General features: G+C 34.1%; 1 protein-coding gene across 7 annotated transcripts in view; it reads left to right on the forward strand.

Annotated features, from left to right (window-relative positions):
- The window catches only part of LOC118198187 (endonuclease/exonuclease/phosphatase family domain-containing protein 1-like), a 220,452-nt gene that overhangs the window by 135,922 nt on the left and 60,783 nt on the right, over positions 1-23,747 (forward strand). Inside the window, exon 1 of one of the 7 annotated variants that reach the window (XM_035369806.2) lies at positions 4,562-4,713. The exons of the other annotated variants lie outside the window; for them this stretch is intronic. The gene's annotated coding sequence lies outside the window, so the exon portion shown is untranslated. Of the gene's footprint in view, positions 1-4,561; positions 4,714-23,747 lie in introns of those variants that run through there. 7 annotated transcript variants of the gene reach the window in all.

A 23,747-nucleotide genomic window follows, 5' to 3' on the forward strand; every position in this document is an offset into this window, starting at 1 on the left:
TCCATACATACAATTTTACATCTCAGTATGTTTAGGTCTAATGTATTTGTCTAATTTAAAATTATTTCGAAAATTTTGCATTATAATAATTGGCAAAATTTAACTTAAGATTAGACTTTTTCATTAAAAAAAGGCCCACGCGCTCCGAGGGGTGAATTCGTTGAACACTGGTAATTCGGTCCGAGGCTCGAATCCCAGCGAACGGTCTGGCTGCATGGGACTTTTTCTTGCTTTTGACCGTGTATAACGTGTATACGAACCAGTCCCCCTTAGTCCGCAAGGAAGGCATCCCTTCCCTAAGCAGATAGCCCACGAGTGCTTTGCAGTAATTAAATAAACGAAACAAAACCTTTTCATAAAAGAAGTCTAATTTCAAGGGAAAAAGTTGATTTCAACCAGAAAGGCTGAGTTTAAACGATTTTTTTTTTCGAATGATACTATCTCTCTTTATAACCAATCATGTGCAACGTTTCAAAACACAAGCACATAATATGTGTATCTGAAAGCCGGGCTGTCTATGTTGACAATTAATCATACAGTGAGTATTTTACTTGAAATCACTGTTGCATTAAGGATGTATGTGTTTGATTATGGCAAAGCCTCGAGGGCTATCTGCTTAAGGGGAGGTATCCCTTTGTGGAGGACTTTCTAAGGGAACTGGCTCGTATACACGTTACACATGGGGAAAACCACGAAAACGCCCATGCAACCAGCCCGTTCGCGGGATTCGAACCTCGGACCGAACTACCAGTGTTCAGCGACTTTACCGCTCGGCCGATGGTGGGCCCATTAAGGATGAATTTTAAGTTTTATCAGTATGTCGGTAAAAAATATCCAAGAAAAACTTATTAGATGGGGGAAAAAAACTAAAATAATCAAACCAAGGAAAAAAAAAATACTTTTGTATTTAACCGCGTTTGTGTATTAATCGGCTCCAGCCAGTATACCAGCAATCTATCGGCGCCTTTTGGCCATGAAATAAGTTTTCGACATGAATAGAATGCTTTAACCGAATTTCCGCCGGGTATTGTTTGCCAATTGCGTTCAAATTCTCATCGAACGTTTATTATTCTCCCCAGCTTGTCCTTCCTCCAGTATCTCTATCTAAAGTAGATGGGAAATGGCTTTGCTCGAATCAATCCCTAGTTCTTATTCTAACGCTTTATGAGAAATTATAAGCAGTACGTTTTTATGATATGTTTTCCGGCATATGCGATTTCATTGCATGAGAATTGCAACATTCGCAATTTTTTGGCAAAATACTACGTGCCTGTAAATACTAGATTGCTTCCGCTTCATTTAACAGCAGATCTTGTAACTATCAGTTGCAAAATTCAGAAAAAATAATTCAAAAAGGAAGAAGCATTGTCTCGAGAACCTTTAGTGAGAAAAGGTTTAATTCTCACAGAAAAGAAAATGTTGAATGAAAATGATGTCATCCCCACTCTACCGAAGTGTCACCCCTAAAAAAATAATAATTACTAACCCTCCAAAGAAGAAGAAAGAAACAAACAAATAGCATTTCTTTCCAGAAAAATTCGGAACAGCTTCTGTCGTTGACGCAACCCTCGCAGGGAAGCGTCCTGGATGGTATTGGCGGTGTTTCGCCAGATGCTGGCTAGTATCCAAATATTTATTTATATATCGCGATATAATCCAGAAACTTAATAACTAGCAAATGCTTATTTACGTATTTCAAAATTATAAGAGCGCAAATGGCCTAATGACTACCTATTTTATGCTAAGATAAAAATAATATTACACGTCTGTATGGTTTTCAAGTAAAAACATTTTGCTTCAAGTTCCTCTGTTTTCGAGGCTACCCTTAACACCTCTGTGAAGGCTTCCTTTCTATACATCTAGAATCGTAGGACGGCCGTCTCTTCCCCTTTTAGAAACCCACTGCTATTCTACATATTTGCTTTTTATTCCGTCCTTTGTTCCTCTTTTCCAACTCGACCCTTCTCTAAACTGTATAGATTTAGTTTAGTATTTATTAAGAAGAAAGCGCCAGAAAAAAGGTTATATAGTATTGAAATGTTGCGATAGAAATTCCCGACAGGCATGAGTCAACATGAAATTAATTTAAATTATAATTAATGTATAATAAATGTTTTATCAGAATGAAATTTTTGTACCATCGGCATATAATTTATGCATTTTCTGTGCCTGTGCTAAATGTCGTATTAATGTCTTGGGCCACAAGTTCTACAGAATGTCCAAATTTCAGCTTATAAAGAAAAGGTATTCACAGTTGTGTGTGGTTCACTTTGATGAGGCCATCGTCCACAATGGTGTATCTTTTGATGACTTTATGACATTAAAATGAAATGCTAATGTGCCAATTTGAAATGCTTGGTCAACGAAGCCATTAATATTTGGTTTTAATCAGTCTTCAGCGTTTAAATACTTCTAAAACCTCTCTTCCAACTATCGGATTTATTACTAAATAAAATTAAGGATCTGTGATGTGAATAAGTTGTCAATTTCAAGCTGGACCTCCTTGAAGTCAACGAAAATTTTTCTTGGGTCATATATGGTTAACATGGCGAAAGCGATGATACTTACTGGTAGATGAGTTCTAAGAACATAGCAGAGAAACAGGATGTTATACTGCAATTCAAGAGTTTGTTTTGTCTTTTGTATGACATATGAGAAGGCATTGTAATTCAATATTAAGGCAACATGTTCAGACGCCATTTAAGCGCCTAAGGACACGCATGTTGCATTTAATTCACATATAGCCTTAAACGGGCGTACTGTGATAGGTTAGCCTTATCAAAGAAGATGAGATGAATCATTTTACACATTAGAACACCATAAAAGCATCAAATTCTTTTGTGGGTGGAGGAAGTGCTTGGGTTGATGCTGTGCTTTTCGTTCATCGTTCGCCTATTTGTAGACCGTTTATGGTTGCTGTACTGTAATCAGTCTTCATTTTATCTGATAATTTAGTGTAAATTTCCTTTCAATTTAACCCTTATATACGCGAACTGTGGCTTTCAGAAAATGGGCCTTTTTAACCGGTAATAACACATGTAGCATTCATGCATTTACTTTTCTGATGGCATGGAAGCACGACTAACGACATTTAGGTGAACATCAAGCTTGTCACTTTTAGCCCGAATACACTGCTGAGAATTAGCTTCTACAGTATTCTTCAAGAGTTCATACAAATCTAAAAGAGATTAGTAGTTTCAAATCCTATTTTCAAGTATTGTTTTATCAGAATGAAATTTTTGTACCATCGGCATATAATTTATGCATTTTCTGTGCCTGTGCTAAATGTCGTATTAATGTCTTGGGCCACAAGTTCTACAGAATGTCCAAATTTCAGCTTATAAAGAAAAGGTATTCACAGTTGTGTGTGGTTCACTTTGATGAGGCCATCGTCCACAATGGTGTATCTTTTGATGACTTTTGCAATACCGGGCTTATAGTAATGTTGTGACGAAGCACATGATTTCATGGAGCTAATAATTGTGGTCCAGAGACGGTGGCTGCGCGATAGTTGCAATCGAACATTTCATTCGCCGCGAACCAATAGATCATTATAAAAAATTCCATACGGAGCAAGTTCATATCACTTACTCTGTATCTGCTTCTTCTTATCAGCATTCTTAATTAGTAACTTAAGAATAGCTTTGACATTGGGCTTGTAAAAGTTAACTGTGTAAATTTACTAATCAGGAAATTAAGCTATGAGAGCCACAGTCAAGCTAGTTAATCTGTAGCTCTTTGAATTTCCAAAAATGCTAAAGCTACTACATTTGCTTCTGTTGCTGGCAATGTAGTTTGTATTGTGCTCCCTACAAGTGTCTTTGTGGCATAGGGATACTTAAATTATCATCAAGCTGAAAGTCCTCTGTAGATGCTGATGTTAGAGAAAGATGTTAGGAGATCCTCTGAACCTTTCATGGGTTGCTCTCGATCAAACTCAGGACGAAGCTAAGCTAATTCATGCTGTTACCTTGTAAGTTGCCCAAGACATTGATCAAGGCCAGACGCAACCTCTGCTTACCAGCCACGAGGAATTCGTGGCATTGATCTTAATTATGTGCAGAGTTAGTCATAATAACACTCCTTACAAGTTTCAATATAAAGGTAACAGCGTGGACGATAAATCATCATCAAGTCCTGTTTATGATTTAGTGAGCTTAGAGTTAGGACGGTAAAAAAGCAGCATCATTGTTTTTTCTGTTACTTTTATTCTTTATAACTGGTCATTTCCTGTGTAAACCTAACTATGATTGCCTAACTGGTTAAATTTAGAATGTACCTATTTAGTGTTATCGTAGAATAATTATCGAAGTTTTGCAACATGTTAGCTAAATTTATGAAACTAGATATAAGCATTGTTCGGAACCTTTAAAGTATTAAATAGAATGCATCATTTCCTTACGAATTCAGCTATACGTGTGTTGGTAATGTCTGATTTTTTACCTGAAAGATAAAACAGATAAAATGAAAATTTCGCTCATTATAACTGATAACGTTTTTTTTAGCTAGATACAGATATAATATTCTTGATAAACAATATGACGCAAGTTCAGATAGCTAAACTTCATTTGAAGATGAAGTTCACTCGACTTCGTACCAGAAGAATTATCGTCGAGGTTATATTGTGACAGCATAGTTTTGTCTTTGCTTTCGCCTGAAGGTTGCTTCCTCCAAAATCTGTTGTTATCTGATTGGGAGACCAGAAATGTGCAAGTAAGGGTTATTCAGGTTTTTCCTATACTAACATTTTAAGTGTAAGTCCTTATCATTACATTCTATACTATGTAATGTAGCAAACAGAAATAAAAACATTAATAAAATATATTTTAATTTTATCTGTTTAGCGAAATGTAATCGTTGAATTTCTGTTTCCCCTTTCCTGCCAGTAGAAGCGATTTTCATATTTAAGCCAAATATGGAAAATAATTTTCAGTGTGTCTCAATAATTAGATAATTTTGAAAATGTGTTTTCTTGATATAATGAAGTTCATAGCATTTGTCATATAAACCTATTTTAATTTTTGGATGAGTACTTTTAATTTAGAACTGTCGAATATATGTAGTATACCCATGAAGACTTACTTGTTTCTAAATGAAAGACCTTTTCTTTGTGATTGCTGTATAAAAATTTTAAATTATATTAATAGAGTTTTATTATCTTAAAATTAATTTGAAATGCACTAATTTTAAATATTTTTATCGGATTATATACGCAATTTTTGCATGATAAAACAAAGATAACAGTTCTAAAACATGACTTGTACTAAGCAGTAATACCTTATTATATAGTTAGACGGGCAAATATTAATCTTTATTGGTTTCAAATCCGTGCAAAGACCGAGTCACCTGTTTTTCATATTCTTGCATAGCAATTATTTGAGGAATTTGTCGCATTCTTCCTTACGTTCTGTAGTAGTATGAATAGCTATCACGTTCACTTGGCAATTGAAAGATTCATGATTCAAATCCCGGAGAGAGCATAACCGGCTTTTCACATTTCCAGTTCCGAAAAACATACAGTGCCACAGTATATTAAATTTATGCAAATCTGCGGCAACAACCGATATATATTCTTTCTATAACTTCCTGACCTGAATCATATTTAACCGCAAACGATCTTGAACATCTTGAATTCTTTGACGTAAAATATGAATTTATATAGTCTTGTCCTTAGTGGTTGTTGTGAAGTGTGTTATGTAAAATGCCTGAACGTCGCTAAGTACATACCACTAAAAATACAGAGTTTTTATTATTGTGAAAAACTGTATATATTAATCATAAAAGAATAGCCATCGATTATGCAATACTGTACGCTATTTACGTTAGTTAATATTTAAAAGAATTTTGCTAAATATATTTATTGACAACAAAATATATTTTGTATATATGAAATGAATTCCGAGCTATCCATTATAATTTCGCATACTCTTAAAGTAGTTTTTAATTTCACTAAGTATTTAATGCAAGTTTTTGCCAGTTTTTGTTGACCTTTCTGTCAACTCCATCTATACAGATGGAGTTGCCACTCCATCGATATAGTAGATGGAGCCACTGTATTCAACACCAAGCCCATTCTTCACAGCCACTGTATCCAACACCTAGCCCATTCTTTGATAGCTACTTTGTTATATTATATAAATTTAAAGATAAGCATTCCTTCAATTTGTTACGTTGTTTATTATATTTCTGCCTGTGGTACTTTAACGTAAGTAAAGCTTCTTATTTAATGCTCTCTCCTATGTTTAAGTCACATACTAGAACATTTTAAGTTGTCTAAATATCTCTTGTATAGCTCGTGATAAGCCCATGGACTTGACTTAAAGAAGGAATCCCACAACGTATTATTGATCTACGCATTGTGATACTTCTTTAACAATTTGAAGTAAACTCCAATGCTGGAACACAGCAATAACAACACATTTTTCACGCCTCCTGCTTCAAAAAAGACCTAAAATCTCTACAATGGACCCCGAACTAGAAAGTGGTGGATAATGATTCTTCATCAACAGGATTTGGCGTTTGGGTCCCCTAATTTCCAGTCGCCCTTTAAAAGAGGAGTGTATAAGATATTTTATCTCTCCTTTCTGTATGCCTTCATGGTGTAACGGTAGCACCCTCGGCGCGTATTCTAGAGGTCCAAGTTCAAGTCCCGATTAGAGTATTGCTCATTTTTCATGTCTCCTGCTTCAAAGTAATCTAATTTCTCCACAAACACCTTAGTGCGAATTTCTTGCGCAGATGATATTTGCGGTGGCGGGAAACTCGTTAAACCCCGATATTTGTTAAATATTCCCCAGAAATTTTAATTAATAATATTTCATGTAACTTTACTCATATGAAGTTTTTTCCTTGACTAATTCAACCCTGAAGAATACTGTTGGCAGCTAGTTTTTTCAATGACGATTTTCGTAGCCGAATAAATCAGTGCCCAGAAATTGTTGAGGGAAAACATCTTATGGACCTATTTATTACAAGGTACTTAGAAAATTGATTTATGTTTTGTTACTGTCGGCTTTTACGTTTACAAATAATGGTAGCCCGAAGGCCTATCTTATCTGTTTCTTTTATTAAACAGAAACCACAGAAATGCAATCCATTATTTAATAGATATTTCGTCGCATACTCTGAAATTAAAACAACCTCTATAAACCTTTAAGTTTTATAGGAAAGTACCTCGCGATGCATTATTTACTATCTTCGGATACATAACCACATCCTGAATCTAAGATGAAATTTCGACTATTTTTCTCTTTTTTGAAAGATCTATAGAATGAGCAGTGGACATTTAAAAATATGATTTCTTAGTAAACATGTTTGGCCTCGGAGTTTAATTTTCAACATGTAGAATATATTTCTCAAGGATCAGAGCATTGCGTTTTATACAACGACCATTTTTTATTTGTCTAAGGAGTTTCATGCATATCCCGGTTTCGTTATCATTTTCAGTTAAAAATTGTAAATTAACTTTCTCTTAGCATGAAGTATTTATTCATGTATATTAGCTGCTAATTTCTATTGTCAAAACTGTTTTTAAAGTACAGTTTTTATTTATGTGAGTCTGTTAGATTTAAAAATATTTTCATGCATACTTAAAATTATCTCGTTGGCTCACGGAACTGTGACACAGTAGTCTGTGAGTCTGAATAAGCATCATTCTGTCATGAAGATTTCATTATATTTGGTTAAGCTTTATTATTTATTGACGTAAACTGGAAGAGATTAAAAAAGGATATGTAAATATCAAAGAATTTCGTAAAAATCTGATACTATTAGTATTCAATAAGACGGAATAATCTTCATTGACCTTATCATCTCGATGAATTCTCTTTTATCCGTATTTTACTCATCCAGTTTCTTTCTTGAGAGATTATCTGAAAACGGACAATAATCATACAAAATGAGGAAAATCACTGATAAATATATAGTTTTGTATTCCCAAAACATGAATCAAAGAATGAACTCATGCGTAAAATGAAACGATGGGTATGGTTTCTCATTAATACTAAGGTTTTAGCATGTTTTCCTTACTCTATCGCCTCCTCAATTGGAACTCAGTAAATTAATAAAAATTAGTAAAACTACAGTATTAATACCGTATTACGGCAAATTATCGGTTCATTTCCATATCCTTGGTTGTAACAATAATGCTAACTGATAACTGAAGTTATTTCACATAATTTCCATTCTGTTAATTTGATGAAATTTCTAAATAAGTTATATATTTATATTTTATTCAATTTCAATTATATTTGATTTATTTATTCGAATTTTACCTAAAGGCAATAACTCTGAAAATTTTATTACCCTTTATTAAAGATGTAAGGAATTTAAATCATTGCTTCTCTGGACTCTTGTAGTGTAACGATCAACAAATAAATCCGGCATTTCGGTAGTTCAAATTCTGGGTAGCACTATAGCTTATTTGTTAACGATTCCCCGTTTTCAAACTCCTCTCGCATCCACAAAGGATATCTACTTATGATGCTATTATGGCTCGAGTCAATATTGTCATATTATTAGATATTAAGGATATTATTATATATTTCTGAAGTGAGCAACGATACAGAATATAATAGAAAGACGAAACAGTTTTATTCTAGCTCTTTGCGGATTTCAACTGTTAAAAAAAGAACATTCACATCATAGAAAATTCAATAGGAATTTTTTTCGTCCGTCGAATAGACAGTTAATTAATTACTGCTATCAGAAGCCCAATTATACAGAGTGTATCAGTACAGCGTTGACAAACGTTCAGGAGAGATAGAGTACACCTAGACGATGGGAAATCTATTAAGAAAGTATGGTAAGAAATGCTTTCCTGGCGCGGTAGTGAGGACGCAAAAGTCAAGAAAGAAAGGACACGAACGTGGTGAGAAAACATGTTTATTATTAGAAGTGCAAAAAAACAAAGAAAAAACAGCATAAAGAGACAACAAAATCATCAAAGAATGTGTTCGAAATTACCCGGACCCGGACCGTGATGCAGGAACCGCTCGTCATGTATCTTCAATTCGTGATGCAGATCTTCCATACGAAAATGTGAGGCCTGCATCAACTGTCCTGGTTCGTAATTTCGAACACCTTCTTTAACGGCTAGCTTTGTTTGTTTTTGTTCTTATTTGTTGGTTTCTGCTACACTAAACATAATAAAACATGTTTTGTGTCACTGTTTGTGTCCTTCCTTTTTTGCTTTTTGTGTCGTCACTACCGCTTTAGGAAAGCGTTTCCGATCATGCATTACTATGTGATTTCCCATCCTCTAGGTGTACTCAATCTCTCCTGAAAGTTTGTCAACGCTGGACTGACATAACCTGTATAACTAAATATACATCCTTGTATACTCTATGAGCCTACTCAAGTTTTCGTGAGGGAATCACATGCTATGAAGGCGATATAATATAATATTAATATACATGTGTGACCTATTTTAGGGCCTCGGGAAGCACCATCATTTTTTAAATTTATTCTTTGTTTTGGGCTGATTTCATCTGAATAAATTCATTGAGTTCCTAGACAAAATGAGAAATGGGTTGAATTCACTCTGCCTCTCTAAGTCCTTTCATATCGTCAGCCGAAAATAGATCAATCTTTTCAACTAAAATCAGTTTGAAGCAAAAGATGGATCTTTGCCGCTTAGTAGTATTCAAGTTGACATATAACCCTTGCATCTTGACATAAATCTTATCTGTCAAGCTACCGGTTTGCAAGATGACGTAGTTACTGAAGCACATCTGATGAAACTTGTGACGTCAAGATTTACATCGATTACAATAGAGTTACCTTGCTTGTCTTGATAAACTTCACCCAAGTTGCTGATAAAAATTACCTTTTTTTTACATTCTCTTTTTGTCTCGAAACAAGTATTCTAATTCCATAATATCGTCTGCAGTTATTTTAAGGTTATTTATTTTTCCAGAAAGGCCCTCTTTTATTGTTTGAATACCAGTACTGTTGTTATATCGAATTAAATATCTGACGGGAAGAGAAGAAGAATTTATTTTTTTAATTAGATTTGACAATGAAATATTTAGCGCATATTTCGAAGAAATTTATTTTCCTTTGAACATCAGGACAAAATTGAAAAGCGCTTAATCATAGCTTGAAAACGGGAGATGGATCAATTTGAATATAGAAAACAAAATGACAAAATAATGAACATAAGCTTTATATGTCCCTAATATTCTTAAAAGAATAGCGATTTGGACATTTTATTTAAGTATTACTAACAGTTAGCTCTATGTCGGTTCTTTCCTCTGTGCCTCCTCTTATCATGTATTCGCTTAGTCCAGAAGTTTATGCATATTTTATGACATGCAGCGTAGGTTAAAATGACGAAAAAAAAATCGTAGCCGGCCTAATTCTTATTAGGAGCTGGCTATTTCCGCCATTCTTGCCCGCCTAGAGAAACCAACCGCTGATTAGAACAGACGTGAAAACCTGACGTAATCACGGTTGGCAAGTGCAGAAAGTTAACAATGATTTTTTTGTCAAAAGCAGTCGCATAGTGTTAATGAAGTGTAACCCAGCTTGAATCACTCAACCTTCTGTTTACAAAGGATAATAAATTTGTGTTTCATTATTTCAAGTTTTAATCTCACTGGACACTCGAGTAAAGTTTTACGTTACCCTGTATCCATTTTGTTGTATCTTGTATCCACAATCAGAATTGTGTAAAGGCGATAATTCGCCAATGCGAAGAACTAACTGTAAGGTGAGCAGTTAGAAGTGCTAAATTCTACAGTTAGACACGCTTAGTTTTTATCTGTTGACGTTCTGGACGTACACTACAAGAATAAACCTATACTTCGTTAGGAGGTCATTTCAAATTTGAGAATTTGTTATATAAAGAAGAAAATTCTGCTTTTTTTTTTTTGTAATATTGCGCTGTCTAAAAAGTCATGATGCATTTTTTCTATGTTCTTCAAAGCTACTTTATTTACATAAAGAAAAGTGTGCAGTCAACAGTATATACAGTCCGTTTTGTTCGATAACGTTTTGCTTTCTTTATGAGCTTCGTAATTTCTCATTCACAAAAGAACCTAGCTTTATCAGCGCAACGCTGAGCAAAGTGCTGATATACGGCCTGACCTGAATTAAATGTTATACCTCGAAAGAGACTCAGAAACGAGTGAAACAAGAGAAAGTCGAAGGCATAAGATCAAAAGAGTACGATACGCGTGGCAGCACGTTTCATCCATATTCCAATAATTTTTGTCAGGTGATGAAACTTCGTGTGGTCTCCCGCTATCGGAATGGAATGCAGCTCCTATACGATTAACGAGCGCTGGCATTTTCTGAAAAACGAATTCGTTGAAAGTATACATTTGACAACAGCACACATCCGAACTGATTTATTAGCTCGTCGGTAGGAGTTTGAAAACAAGACCACGCGCAAGTTTAATCACTGAAAAAAATTATTGAAGTTTGGATGAAAGGTGTTGCATGCGTATCATACTCACCTGATCTTGTGCCCTCAGACTTTCACAAATAAAGAACTTTTGAAGAACATAGAAAAAATGCGTCATGACTTTTCAAACAAACCAAACCAAATTATATTGTCGAAAAGAGAAATAGTCTGTATCTGTTATTGGAAAGCAAATGAGAGAAATCTGCGCTGTATCTCAGACATTACATTAAAGAAAGTCTTTAAACTGCAACAATATTTTTTGAAAGGCAACAACTAAGTTTTAATTGCAATCAAAGGCAAGTGAAAACGCTTTGCCAGATGGGAGACTTTTTAGATAACCGATTCATGAATACATTCAGGACAGAAAAAAGTAGCATATGAATTGCCGTGGCTAAACCAGGGATATTTTTTCTTAGTGGTGCGTCGTTAAGCGATACATCCTTTATTTTCGAGACTGTGATGTGTGCTTCTGACCGGTATATTTAAGAAAACTGTATACGTTTCATTAATGTGATATAACTTTCGCTTTCATAAGGTTTTGTTTACTGTTCCCCCCCCCTTCCGTAGATAATATATTTCATATTCTGACCCATTTTCAGCAGCTCTCAAATAATTTACATTGAGTTTCGCATTTTTCCTTTGCAAATTACGGGTTTATACCTAAGATTTATAAACCATTAATTCAACTTTCCTTTTGGTAGTTGTTAAATCTCTTCTGAGGAAATTTGAATACAAAGACCACATGACAGTCCACTACAACAATAAGGGTAACTTGATGAAACCAATCACCCTATATCTTCAGCGAGAATTGAATTAACTCGAGTGATATAAGTAGCCGCTGAGTTATTCCTTTAATATCAGCTTCATTGAAATAAATTTCACTTGTTATTTTGGAAAAACTAAGTTATTAATTTCAGCATTGCTCCTGCGTCCAGAAATGTTCATGGAAAAATCAAGTCACTTTCGGGCCACTTAAAATTAATTTACCTGTTAGGTGGTGGTGTGGTGTATTTAATTACGGCAAAGCACACTAGGGCTATCTGCCAAAGGGGAGGGATGCCTTTCGTGGAGGACTTTCTAAGGGAAACTGGCTCGTATACACGTTACACATGGGGAAAACCACGAAAACACCCATGCAGCCAGCCCGTTCGCGGGATTCGAACCTCGGACCGAACTACCAGTGTTCAGCGACTTTACCGCTCGGCCGCTGGTGGGCTTACCTGTTAGGTTGCAGAGAATAGGCATCTATAGAAAAAATGTGTGAGGACATCGAGAGAGGGCAGTGTGGTTCATTTTGTTATACAAAACAAATTTCAGATAATCTGACCTTTTAAACGCAATGTCGCCTTTGAGCAAAGAGCAAAGGCCGTTTGAACAAAGAAATGTATACTTCTTTTATCAGAAACTCATAATTATCATGCCACAGCTCCTTTATTTCTCATCCTGTGATCCCGCTGTTGTCTCTTATCAAAAAAATTCTACGAAATCAGCTTTTTCAGAGAGATTTAACGTTTTAAAGTGATACGATGGTAAGTCTATGATAGAAAGCAAAAAAGGAATTCTACACAGTATTTTCAGATAAATAAGGGACACTGGTGTAAGAACGTGTGTTTCGATGGCTATTACTTCGGTGATTAACTTTTTACATTTCAAAGAGAACTATTCTACAAATATTTTTATGACCATTTTGAATACTGGAATAATATAATATGAAGATTTGCATATAACTGTGCATAAGCACTGCGCATTTGTCAAATTGCATCTTTCACAAAGGAACATTTCCTTGCCAGGCTATATGCATTTAATTTTCACGTCGATAGCCGTAAAATGTCCACACTCCGAGCAAATCAATAAAACACTGTCTTATATTAGAAAAAAATGTGCATGGCGTGGGCGCACTCAGATGAACCATATACATGTTTACAGGATGTTAAGTATTGGCTTACTCCAGATTTCTTCGCCTGTAGAAACTGTTACTGCTTAAAGGTGTAAAAAATGTTAAAAACATTTATTATTATTATTATATTTTCTCTTCTGACATATTTATTCACAAAGTTTCTACGAACTATTAGCACACAAAAATATCTACTCTACTTATAAACACTGGAAAGTATCAAAATGTTTAATTTAATTATTCTTTGTATGAAGTTGAGAATGGCAATGACTTTTAAAGCAATTTAAAATGGAATCCTATGTTTTAAAGACTTTTGTTTTTGAAAACAGGCGAGATGTTACTTTTATGTATTTAAAATCGTAAATTTTAAGATTCCAGCAATACAATCAATAGGATGTTATAAGCCAAAAATTGTAATTCTTTCTGTGTACTTGGTTAGTTAAAATCAACACCGAGCACATATTTAGTGCTTTTTGTGCGCTCCACGAGTTAATAGGAATATTAACACATCAAAAAATTTTCAAGGCATTGAAAACAAGGGTTGAATGTTGTAGGACGCAGGTACATTGAGTTGATTAATTCAATTTAAAGCATTATTCGATTCGTTACAGCTGTGGCCTCAAACTGGCGGCCCCCGAAGCAATTTTATGCGGCCTGCGAATATTCTCGTAAATTAATTAGCATGATCATGACAAAAACTTTTAGAAATTATTTCAGATTTTAATGGCCTTGAGTGCAGTTTTACATTATTTCCATTACCAAAAAACAAACCTGAGTAGTTCTCCGAAAAATCTAGAAATGAATCTAATTAATTTACACTGTGAGACAAATCTTTTTCAAAGATTTGAATATACAAATTTTGATTAACTTTTATTAACAGTCAAAAAACAAATACCCTCAGTTAGGAGTTTTTGCAATAACGATAATCGCTTTGTTTGGGAGCAATTTTTACTTGTGAGCAATTTTTTTTTCTATTTCTATTTATTTTCCCCCTTTTTTTTTAATTGCGTTCAATTTGAGTTTGAAACGACTGCGAGAGGGAATCGGAGCTTATTAGTAACGAATAAACAATGTGAAATTGATTACTACACACACTTTTTTGCATCAAAGCTGTATGGTAAATTTTCTTGACACACATCATTAAACAAAGTAAACCCATTGAACTTTGCTGCGGAAGTTGCATGTGTCAATTTTCTATCCCCGAAGGAAACAGAAAGTAAATTATCGTTTTAGTATGTTTATGCAAGAACGAATTTCCTCATTGTGTCATAGAGTTTTAAAAGCCTATTAGACAATTTCTCCTCATCGCGATAACACTGAAGTACATTGAATGTATGTAGTCTCACACTGTTATTGTTCGGCATTTTAACTTTTGATGCACCTCAAATTTAAGATAATTAGAACGCCTGTTCACAGAAAAATTTAGTATTCGTACGTTGCATTTCAAATTATGAAATACAGTGTATATTTTTGAGCATTTCGAAGAGAGCTTCTTGTGGTGTTTATTATTTTCGATTCGCGGTTTTCGTATCTTGGTCAAATAAAGAGAATTTAAGAGTCACTTTAGGATATTATATTCTGCAAGTTTCTAGAGCAGGCGATTCAAGAAGATAAAGCACAACTCCGCCTTGAATAATTTGTAGAAACTTTTCCAAGTTTTTTTTAAGGGAGGTGAAAACTCAGCTGGTTCTTCGTCGGAATTTGAATCACATGTCTTCTGTTTGGTAGCGGACGTGGTAACCACTTACATCACGGAAGCATGCATGGAAAAATTCCATAGTTCCTTATATTCTCCTCCACTTAAAGACAAAACGAGAACAGGCATGAGACACAGTCAACAAATCCAAATGGTGGCGAATTATTGTCCACCACATTTTAATGCGGGCGCCAGCGGAGAGGGTTTCAGCCGAAAACATCGCGGCAAAAACATCGCGGACGAAAACGTCGCAGCGAAAACAACGCAAGGCGAAAACGTCGTGCTACAAAACATCGTCGGAGAAAACATCGCAAAGAGAAAACATCGCAGTTCTAAAACATCGTGGTACAAAACATCGTCGTCGAAAATAAAGCGGTTAAAGAACTTCGCAGTTTGAAAACATCGTCGTCGAAAATATCGTGGTAAAAAATAAAGTATCTACAAATCATCGCATGACGATAACATCGCAGACATGGTTTTTTTAGGCTTTAATAACTGTAAATAGATATTCCCATTGATTAACTAATAAATTTTTGCTGAAAAAGTAAGAAGGGAACATAAGCATAGAAAATTAAATGCAACTTATAAATTATACTTTTTATGAAAAATTACCAGTAAAAACTTTATAAAAATTTTTTATTAATGGTCTTTGTTAGTTAACTATGTCGGTTTAAAATTCTATTAAGTGCTATAAGTTGCATTAATTTTCTATGCTTAACTTTCCTTCTTATTTCCTCAGAAAAAATTAGTTAATATAAAATATGAAAAACAAATTATCCTACTTTCTATTTTGCGGTCACAAATTGTTATGGGAATATCTATTTACAGTTATTAAAGTCTGAAAAAAGCATGTCTGCGATGTTATCGTCACGCGATGATTTGTAGATACTTTATTTTTTACCATGATATTTTCGACGACGATGTTTTTAAACTGCGAAGTTTTTGAACCGCTTTATTTTCGACGACGATGTTTTGTACCACGATGTTTTAGAACTGCGATGTTTTCTCTTTGCGATGTTTTCTCCCACGATGTTTTGTAGCACCACGTTTTCGCCTTGCGTTGTTTTCTCTGCGACGTTTTCGTCCGCGATGTTTTTGCCGCGATGTTATCGGCGGACACCAGCGGAGAGTCATTTAAGTTTAAAAATCGGTACATCATCGCTATAATTCGAATCATGGATTTCTTTGTTTACTGGCACGACATGTTAAACACTTAACCACAAACCCAACACACAGGAAATAGATAATTCTTTATAATTTAAATATTTTTAATTATTAAATATGTTTGTAAATCATTACGAGGCTTTTTGTGTGTTTATTTGTGATGAAGTAATATCACAGCTAATTTCTTTTTCCGCGGTTCAGCTTGTAATTTTGAATAACGCATTTTAAACATAATATCGGATTTAAGCGAAAGTTTCCTGTTTTTATTTTTAAAGTTTTTTGTTAAAGTTTTTTTTAAATATATATATATATATTTTTTTTTTTTTTGTTTAATTCAATTTTGTGTGGCTTAAGTACGAAAAATATGGTATTTAATAAACAAAGTTAACACACAAAAGTTAATAATAGAAATAAAAAGTTTTGAAAACCATCTTACTAAGGTAACTGAATACTAATATGATGAACTCAGAAAAGACTGAAAACTTTTAAAAGTTTTGTAATTTTGCTTTTCAATTGCATGTGGCTTAAAGTGCGACGGAATGATGCTTAATAATAAATCTAAAAAAGACAAAAAGCAATGGTTTAGCAGGAGTGAATGCAACAGGTAAACTGGTAGACTGTGAGCTCAGCGGGAAACTGAAAATCCTTTTGCGCGATCCTTGAAATCTGAAAACTTTTAGATTTTTTAGTCCAAAGGGATTTGAATCCCGAAGGACTATTAGTTTCGTTTTGGCATTTTGCGTCGGACTTATAAATGTCGGTTCACTTTTCAAACTGTTGCCACAAAATGTTAGAGTCCTGCATTATATTTGAAGAAATTAAATAATGAAAAATCTGCATAAATGTATGTATATTTCTCGTATTGTGATAAAACAACGGTACATAGAGTCATCGAATTTTGAATAACGTAATCCTCCAACGAATATGAGCATGTGGAAGACCAAATTTGAAATTTGAAATTTGTTTTATGATCGATTTCCTATTTTTTAAAACTTTGACGAATTTTTGATTAACAAACTCAAGGATTTCAAAGCGAGCAATGGCAACGTTGTGCAGAAAAAACATTTTTATCTCCAGCGCGTGAGTCTCTGTATCGGAAATTCTAAAGATATGCTCGTTTTAAAACTATTTTGCGATATTGCTGTTGCACTAGATCTTGTGGTTTAAGTGCGAGGAACATGATATTTAATAAAGAAAGGTAACACACAAAATGTTAAAAAAACGCCCCTTTGGACGTAATTTAAAATCTGAAACATTTCAGATTTTTTTTTTTTAATTTACTTCATATTTTGTAAAACTTAAATGAATTTTTTATTTACAAACATAACGATTTGAATGTGAGCAGTGTTAACACTGTCAGACATAAAGAATTTTTATTTCAAGCGCGTGAGACTGTTACTATGCTGAAAGATTACCGTGATGTGTTCCACACACCAGCGTGTTGCCATTCAGTAAAGCCTGAGATACTTTCACATTTAATCCGGAGTGTTACTGAGTACGAATAAACTAAACGATTCAAAAGAAATAAACGCAATTCTTAATATTTTTTTCTACGTTTAATTTGAATGATTTATAAAAACATATATTAAAATCGTGAAATGTCTAATTAGAAATATTCAATATTTTCGAGAAATTACACTAGCTGGACTCATTAAAATCATTATATGGTGGCTGGCGACGCGAGCGGCTAGTTTTTAAAGAAATAATATAGCGAATATAAAAATATGTTATGGCAACCTTTAACACTCTATCGATGTTTCTAAAGACATCCTGTTTTTAAATATTTTATGAGCCTGCTCTTGAAATGAATTTTATATGTTGTAAGAGGGAAGAAATTAATAATCGATGTTTAATATAAATATATCGATGTTTAATAAAAAAAAGAGTGCGCATAAAAAGTTTATGATAAAATGACCAAAAAATTCGTTATTTGATCAGCTTACTAAGATAATTGAATACTGATATGATAAAGTGAGAAAAAACTGAAACAAGAATATAAATGTTATGCTAACACTTAACAGTGCATCGGGAGTTCTAAACATACGCTGCCATGCAGCTTTTGAAAATTTTGTGATTTTGTTGTTGAACTGTAATTTTTTTTGGGGGGGAGGGGAAACGATATTTAAAAAAGAGGTTAACAGGAGGGAGTGCGACAGCAGACTGGTAGGCTGCGAGCTCAGCGAGAGCGTAAAAAACCTTAACAAACCCATTTAGGTTCTGTTAAAATATACCTTTCAGATTTTATTTATTTATTTTTCTTTTTAAAAAAATATTTTTAAACGTTTTATTTAAACTTAGAGGGTAAAATCTTCAAAGAGCTAGACTTCCAATTTGAATTGTTTTTCATTCTTCATATTAAATAATATTCTAGAAATTAGAAAAGTATCCTACGCATCGCCGGCTGCTTCTTGCAGAGAAATTATTTATTGTGCGGAGAATAAAATAATTCTTTCATTTTGTGTTATTAAGTTTTTTTTTTTTAATTCGCGAGACATGTCTGCAATAAACTGGTTAGGTCGATGATATCATGTACTTTTTGGCCTTATCAAAGTCTTATTTTCCTTGTAAAGGGGCGGTTATTTTTATCATATTATTAAGTCCTACACTTTCTACGAGTCGTTAATGTCTGAGATAATATTTCGCTGTACTTGAAAGAAATCAAGTCTTGAAAACTTAAAATAGTACGAAATAGAATTGTTTAGTGTGCTTCTGTCTTTCATCTCCCTCCCCCCGCCCGAGTGTCATGGTATCTCTCTTTTCTGCTGATTTCTTTTCTAATCTTTGTTTTTGTCTTTAAAAAGTTTTCTATTTTACCTGCACGTGTGCTTACTGCTGCTTGATTATAATTTTTTATTACTTTTGATTCTTATGGACATTTAGTATTTTTCTGAACCTCTTAAAAGTACTTTTGATTTGAAAAGTCTTTCTTTTTGCATTTTGACATCTACTGTGCTTGGATTCTTTTAAAGGTTTTAAATGTCGCCCGCTGGCTTTTCGGTCAGTATCGAAGGCTGTTACTTTATTATGCTGAAAGAATTGTGTTCATATTTTCTGAATAAGTTATGAATGTTTGCGACTGCAATATATTTGTGGAATGGAGGCATTTAAAATGCATCAATACGAAAAAGTATTAGAAATGTTAGCTGTAGAAGAGAAATGATATTAGATTTTCATATTCCATTGCAACGTACTTTAAAACTAAACATTTTCGAAGTCGAAGTAAACATTTTTCTTTTCACTTAAGTACAACGTACGTATTGCGCATAATAAAGGCTGGCTTCAAGAAAATCAAGACCTAGAGAAAGGAGCTTTATTGTGCTTTAGATTTTTGCGCAATAGAACAGTAATTTCAGTAATGTCTTTAGACAAATTCGCGTAAATCAACTGTTAAATACTAAATCTCTTAATAAGGATACCTGAATTTATGAAATGCTTTCTAATAAGTACTTTTAAGACAAGATTTCTTTTTTGGGAGCATGAATTCGTTCGCATGTGACAAACATGGGAAAAAAGAAAAATAATCTTAATCGTTAGTTTATAATAAGCGAATAATGGAAATAGTAAGAGTAAAAAAATAATAAAAATACCTTGCTCAGTTAAGATTATGATAATTACTTATTTGACGATGGAAAAATGTAGAGGAAAAAAATTACCTTGCATACTTTTTCAATCTTTGATTCCATAATTCTAAGTATCGTTCCCCATCTTTCTATAAGCTGGGGACATTTTAAAGAAATGCAAACTGAAATGCGTTAATGAAAATAGTGTTTTGTAGGGGGAAATTTTATCATTTGGCAGATTCAGTTGAATTAGTTTAAATGATTAAATCTTAACAAGTACATAAATACAAATTTCTTCAAGTTTATTTATCAATAAAAGAAGCGCAAGATCTCTGATATATCATTATAAGAATTAATATTATAATAATTTACATAGAAACTAATTAATTATTAATTTTAGTAAAAATTGTAGAATGTTGAAATGCTAAATTCTATGTTTGAAATTTTTTAATATTGAATATTTTATTATTTCGGAAACAAGGAATAAACTCGCTTTCTTTTGAAAAAAATGCAGGCATGTCATATTAATGACGTAAATCTAGATATCTTCCTAGCTTATTTAAAATAAAAAGCAAATTTAATTAATAAAACTTGTTCTACTTTTTGGTAGCTAAATCTTTGTTTCAATTTGGAGTTAAAAAACGGCTACTTTGCTTTGAGTTTCTTAGTAAATTAAAATTCACTTTCAGTTGCTAACTAATTAACCAAATTCAAATGTTAAAGGACTAAATTTTCTTATTTCGCTTTCAAAAATATTAATACTTAATTATAATTAAATAATAATTTAAACACAAAGATTTGTTTACAAAATTGTTCAATATCGTATTCTGGAAACAAGAAGAAATGCAGTAAATGAAAAGATTAATTAAATATTTAATTAAAATTGCAGCATGAGATTTTTCGTGTGTATCTGGCTATTAATTCGTTTCTTTTCTTAAAAATATTCAATATCTGCCGAGAGTTTAATCCTCAAATGCCTTTTTTGTACTGAAGAATAGGTACTGTCTAGAAGTCATTCGTTGCGGAATTAATTTTATCCTAATTTTCTTAGAAATAATTGTTCAGTGCGAAAACTAACATAGTTGTGAAATTGTAGTAAATAACTACAATGAATTTCATGCTGATTAATGCCTAAATATGCAGAATAATTAGAAAACACGAAGAATCCAAAAAATGTCTTGTTTGCTTTAAAAAAAGAATTTTTCAAAGAAACGACATGAGCTATATTTATTAAAATGCAATCTATTTGAAACAATGAATGATACATCCATTTCCAAATTTCTTTTCAGAAAACTGGGGGATATTTCTATTTTTTCGAACATGTTGACATTCCTTCGAACAGGACAGGATAGGACTAAGTATGGGAAGCACCAACACATCGCCATTGGCAGAACTGGTGTCGCTCCTTCACACTAACCGTCTTGAGATCAACACCTCCACAGGGCGTACTTACGCCACGCATCGGTGTTAATTGAAACGTTAATCATTAGAGCATAGAGAACTTGTGGTACGTGAGATACAGTTGCTGATGACAATGACATTACAAATACAATACCATACATTACAGTTGATGGTGAAATTATAAATATAAATATCAGCGTATGTACACAAATAAACAAATAGAATTGAATGGAAAAGCATTAAACATAATTAATTAATAACTTGGTTAAGTTATTGTGATATTAAAGTAATGTTTTTGGGACAGTGTAGCAGTTCATAGATGATTCACAGTTCATTGACAGTTCATGAAAAGTTCATGGATTGAGTCAGAGTTCATACAGTAGAGTTCACCAGTTCCAGTTATGCCATTTTTGATGTGCATAACTGTGGTCGTATTGTCTAGGTGTTAAATCAGTTCTGACCTTGATACACTAAGATAATCTATTGCAATGACTATAAAGGCACCCCCATTGGAAAACTGGCGTTTGTGCCAGAGAAGAAGAAGCACTTATAACAGTTATGGTGCACACAAATTCCAAACCGTGACGATGGAGTGTGTCAATTATGTTTTTGATACTATTGTTGATTTTCCGGTGCTTTATCAGGAAGCGTTTGAAGTCTGTTCCTGGTGCTGTGGGATGGCGGATATGATTGTCTGCTGTTATTGGGCATTGGAATAAATAATGGTCTGGATCACCCGGATTACCACAAACGCATATTTCAGTCTCTGAAAGGTTTCGTTCATAGAAGTACTTTGGGTCCATAACCAGAGATATATGAGAGAGATAATAATTATAAATAGTGCGCTCAGTATCGACACATGGGAGAAGTGAATGCGCCCTTCTGCCTTGCGGTCCTTGGTCCCATTGTCTCTGCCACTCTTCTTTGGCTATCGCTTTTAGCGTAAACTTCAGTGTGGAGCGTGGTCATGGGATGTGGATGGTAGTGAATGACTGTTTGAGGGCTGCCTGCTTTGCCAGGAAGTCCACTCTTTCATTCCCGGAGCAATTGACTTTCCGGACTTTCGTCCATGTAAGAACGAAGTTCTTTTGGCTGGAATTGATAATTGTTTGTATTTGTTGGGCTATTGGTGAATTATTCAGGGATTTTTAATAGTGTAGATTGATGATTGGCTGTCACTAACGATATGGACTGTGTCCGTTGGTAGTTGGTGGAGCTCTTGCATACTGTAGAGGACTGCTGTCAGTTCACCTTGGTGCTCGCTGTTTATAATCTCTAAGGTGCCCTTGCCATTCTGTGTGTGAGCTAAGGTTGTATTGAATGGTTGCAGCGCTGCCAACCTTTTGTTCAATCTTTGAGCCGTCAGTGAAAGCCGTGTATTCTGTTGTGGGTGGTAGTTTGTCGAAAATGCAGTGCAGGTTTTGGAGATTTAAAGCTGGGTGATGAAAGTACTTTTTAGGCTGATCTTCGTAGTCTGTTGGGTGGAATGTGGTATCATTAAAGTTAGTTGTTTTCTTGAGTTGGAGGACTATCGCGGAGATTGCGTTCATTTGTGCTTGGATCGGAAGCGGGAACACACCTGCCAGTGTCTGTAGGGCGTTATTAGAGGTAGTTGAGAATGCTCGGGTGATATTTATAAGGAAAGGTCTTTGTATGGGGTTTAGAGCTCGCACCTTTCTGGTGGTCATAGGTATTGCCCAAATAGCGGCTCTCTATGTGATGATCTTGTTCACTACGGTTGTAAGTAGTATTTTCATAATTCGGTGGTTCAAGCCCTATGAGTAACCACGCATTGTCTTCAGAGCTTGTGCTATTTTCATAGTGATGAGTTTTTTTATTATGTAAGTGCTGAATCCAATTGAACAATGGTGAGGCTCAGGTAGTTAATCGTTTTCACGCATAGGATTCTGTGGTTGTCTAATTTAAATGTGGCATTTCGAGTTATAGTACGTCCCGGTTTGTGGACAATCAGTGCCTGCGATTTTTGGTGTGAGATATGTAGTTTTATTCTTTTGCATAGAGCGTTAAAAATTTGAAGGGTGCTATTGCAGTTTTCCTGGAGTTGTTCTCTGGTGCGGCCGTTGATGATGAAAGCTACATCGTCTGCAAATGCTACGATTTTTGTGTAGGCAGGCCAGTGATGGTCAATAATATTGTTAAATGTGAAATTCCAGAGGTTCGCGCTCATACACGATCCCTGTGGACATCTTCTTGCTCATTCCTTCGAACATGCGACATGCGAAGGAGGACGTGAGCACCATCCCTCTACCAATACGGTTAATCGGTATAGCACCACGACAAATTTCGACAATCTAGTAAATTGATTCAATTGGTTGCTACATAGTCTAAAAGTATTATAAATACAATACTTTTTATCGCTTTATCATTTCTTGGATTTCAGAATCTTTTGCTTTTATATGTGCGAGAGAAAGGAATTGTGCTACAAATTCAGCGCGCCAAATATTTTATTCACATAGTAAAAATTTTAGCGTTTTTCCTTTGAATATGTTGCGTCGTTACATTTAATTATATGACATTATGTTACGTTACATTACACTACCATGCATATATCATCCACATAGCTTCGTAAGTGCTACTTTTGTTCGACATATAGGATCTTCAATT

Source organism: Stegodyphus dumicola, chromosome 8, assembly GCF_044657685.1.
Source record: "Stegodyphus dumicola isolate Sdum_Otavi_A_Nest chromosome 8, ASM4465768v1".
NCBI classification, from domain to species: Eukaryota; Metazoa; Arthropoda; class Arachnida; order Araneae; family Eresidae; genus Stegodyphus; species Stegodyphus dumicola.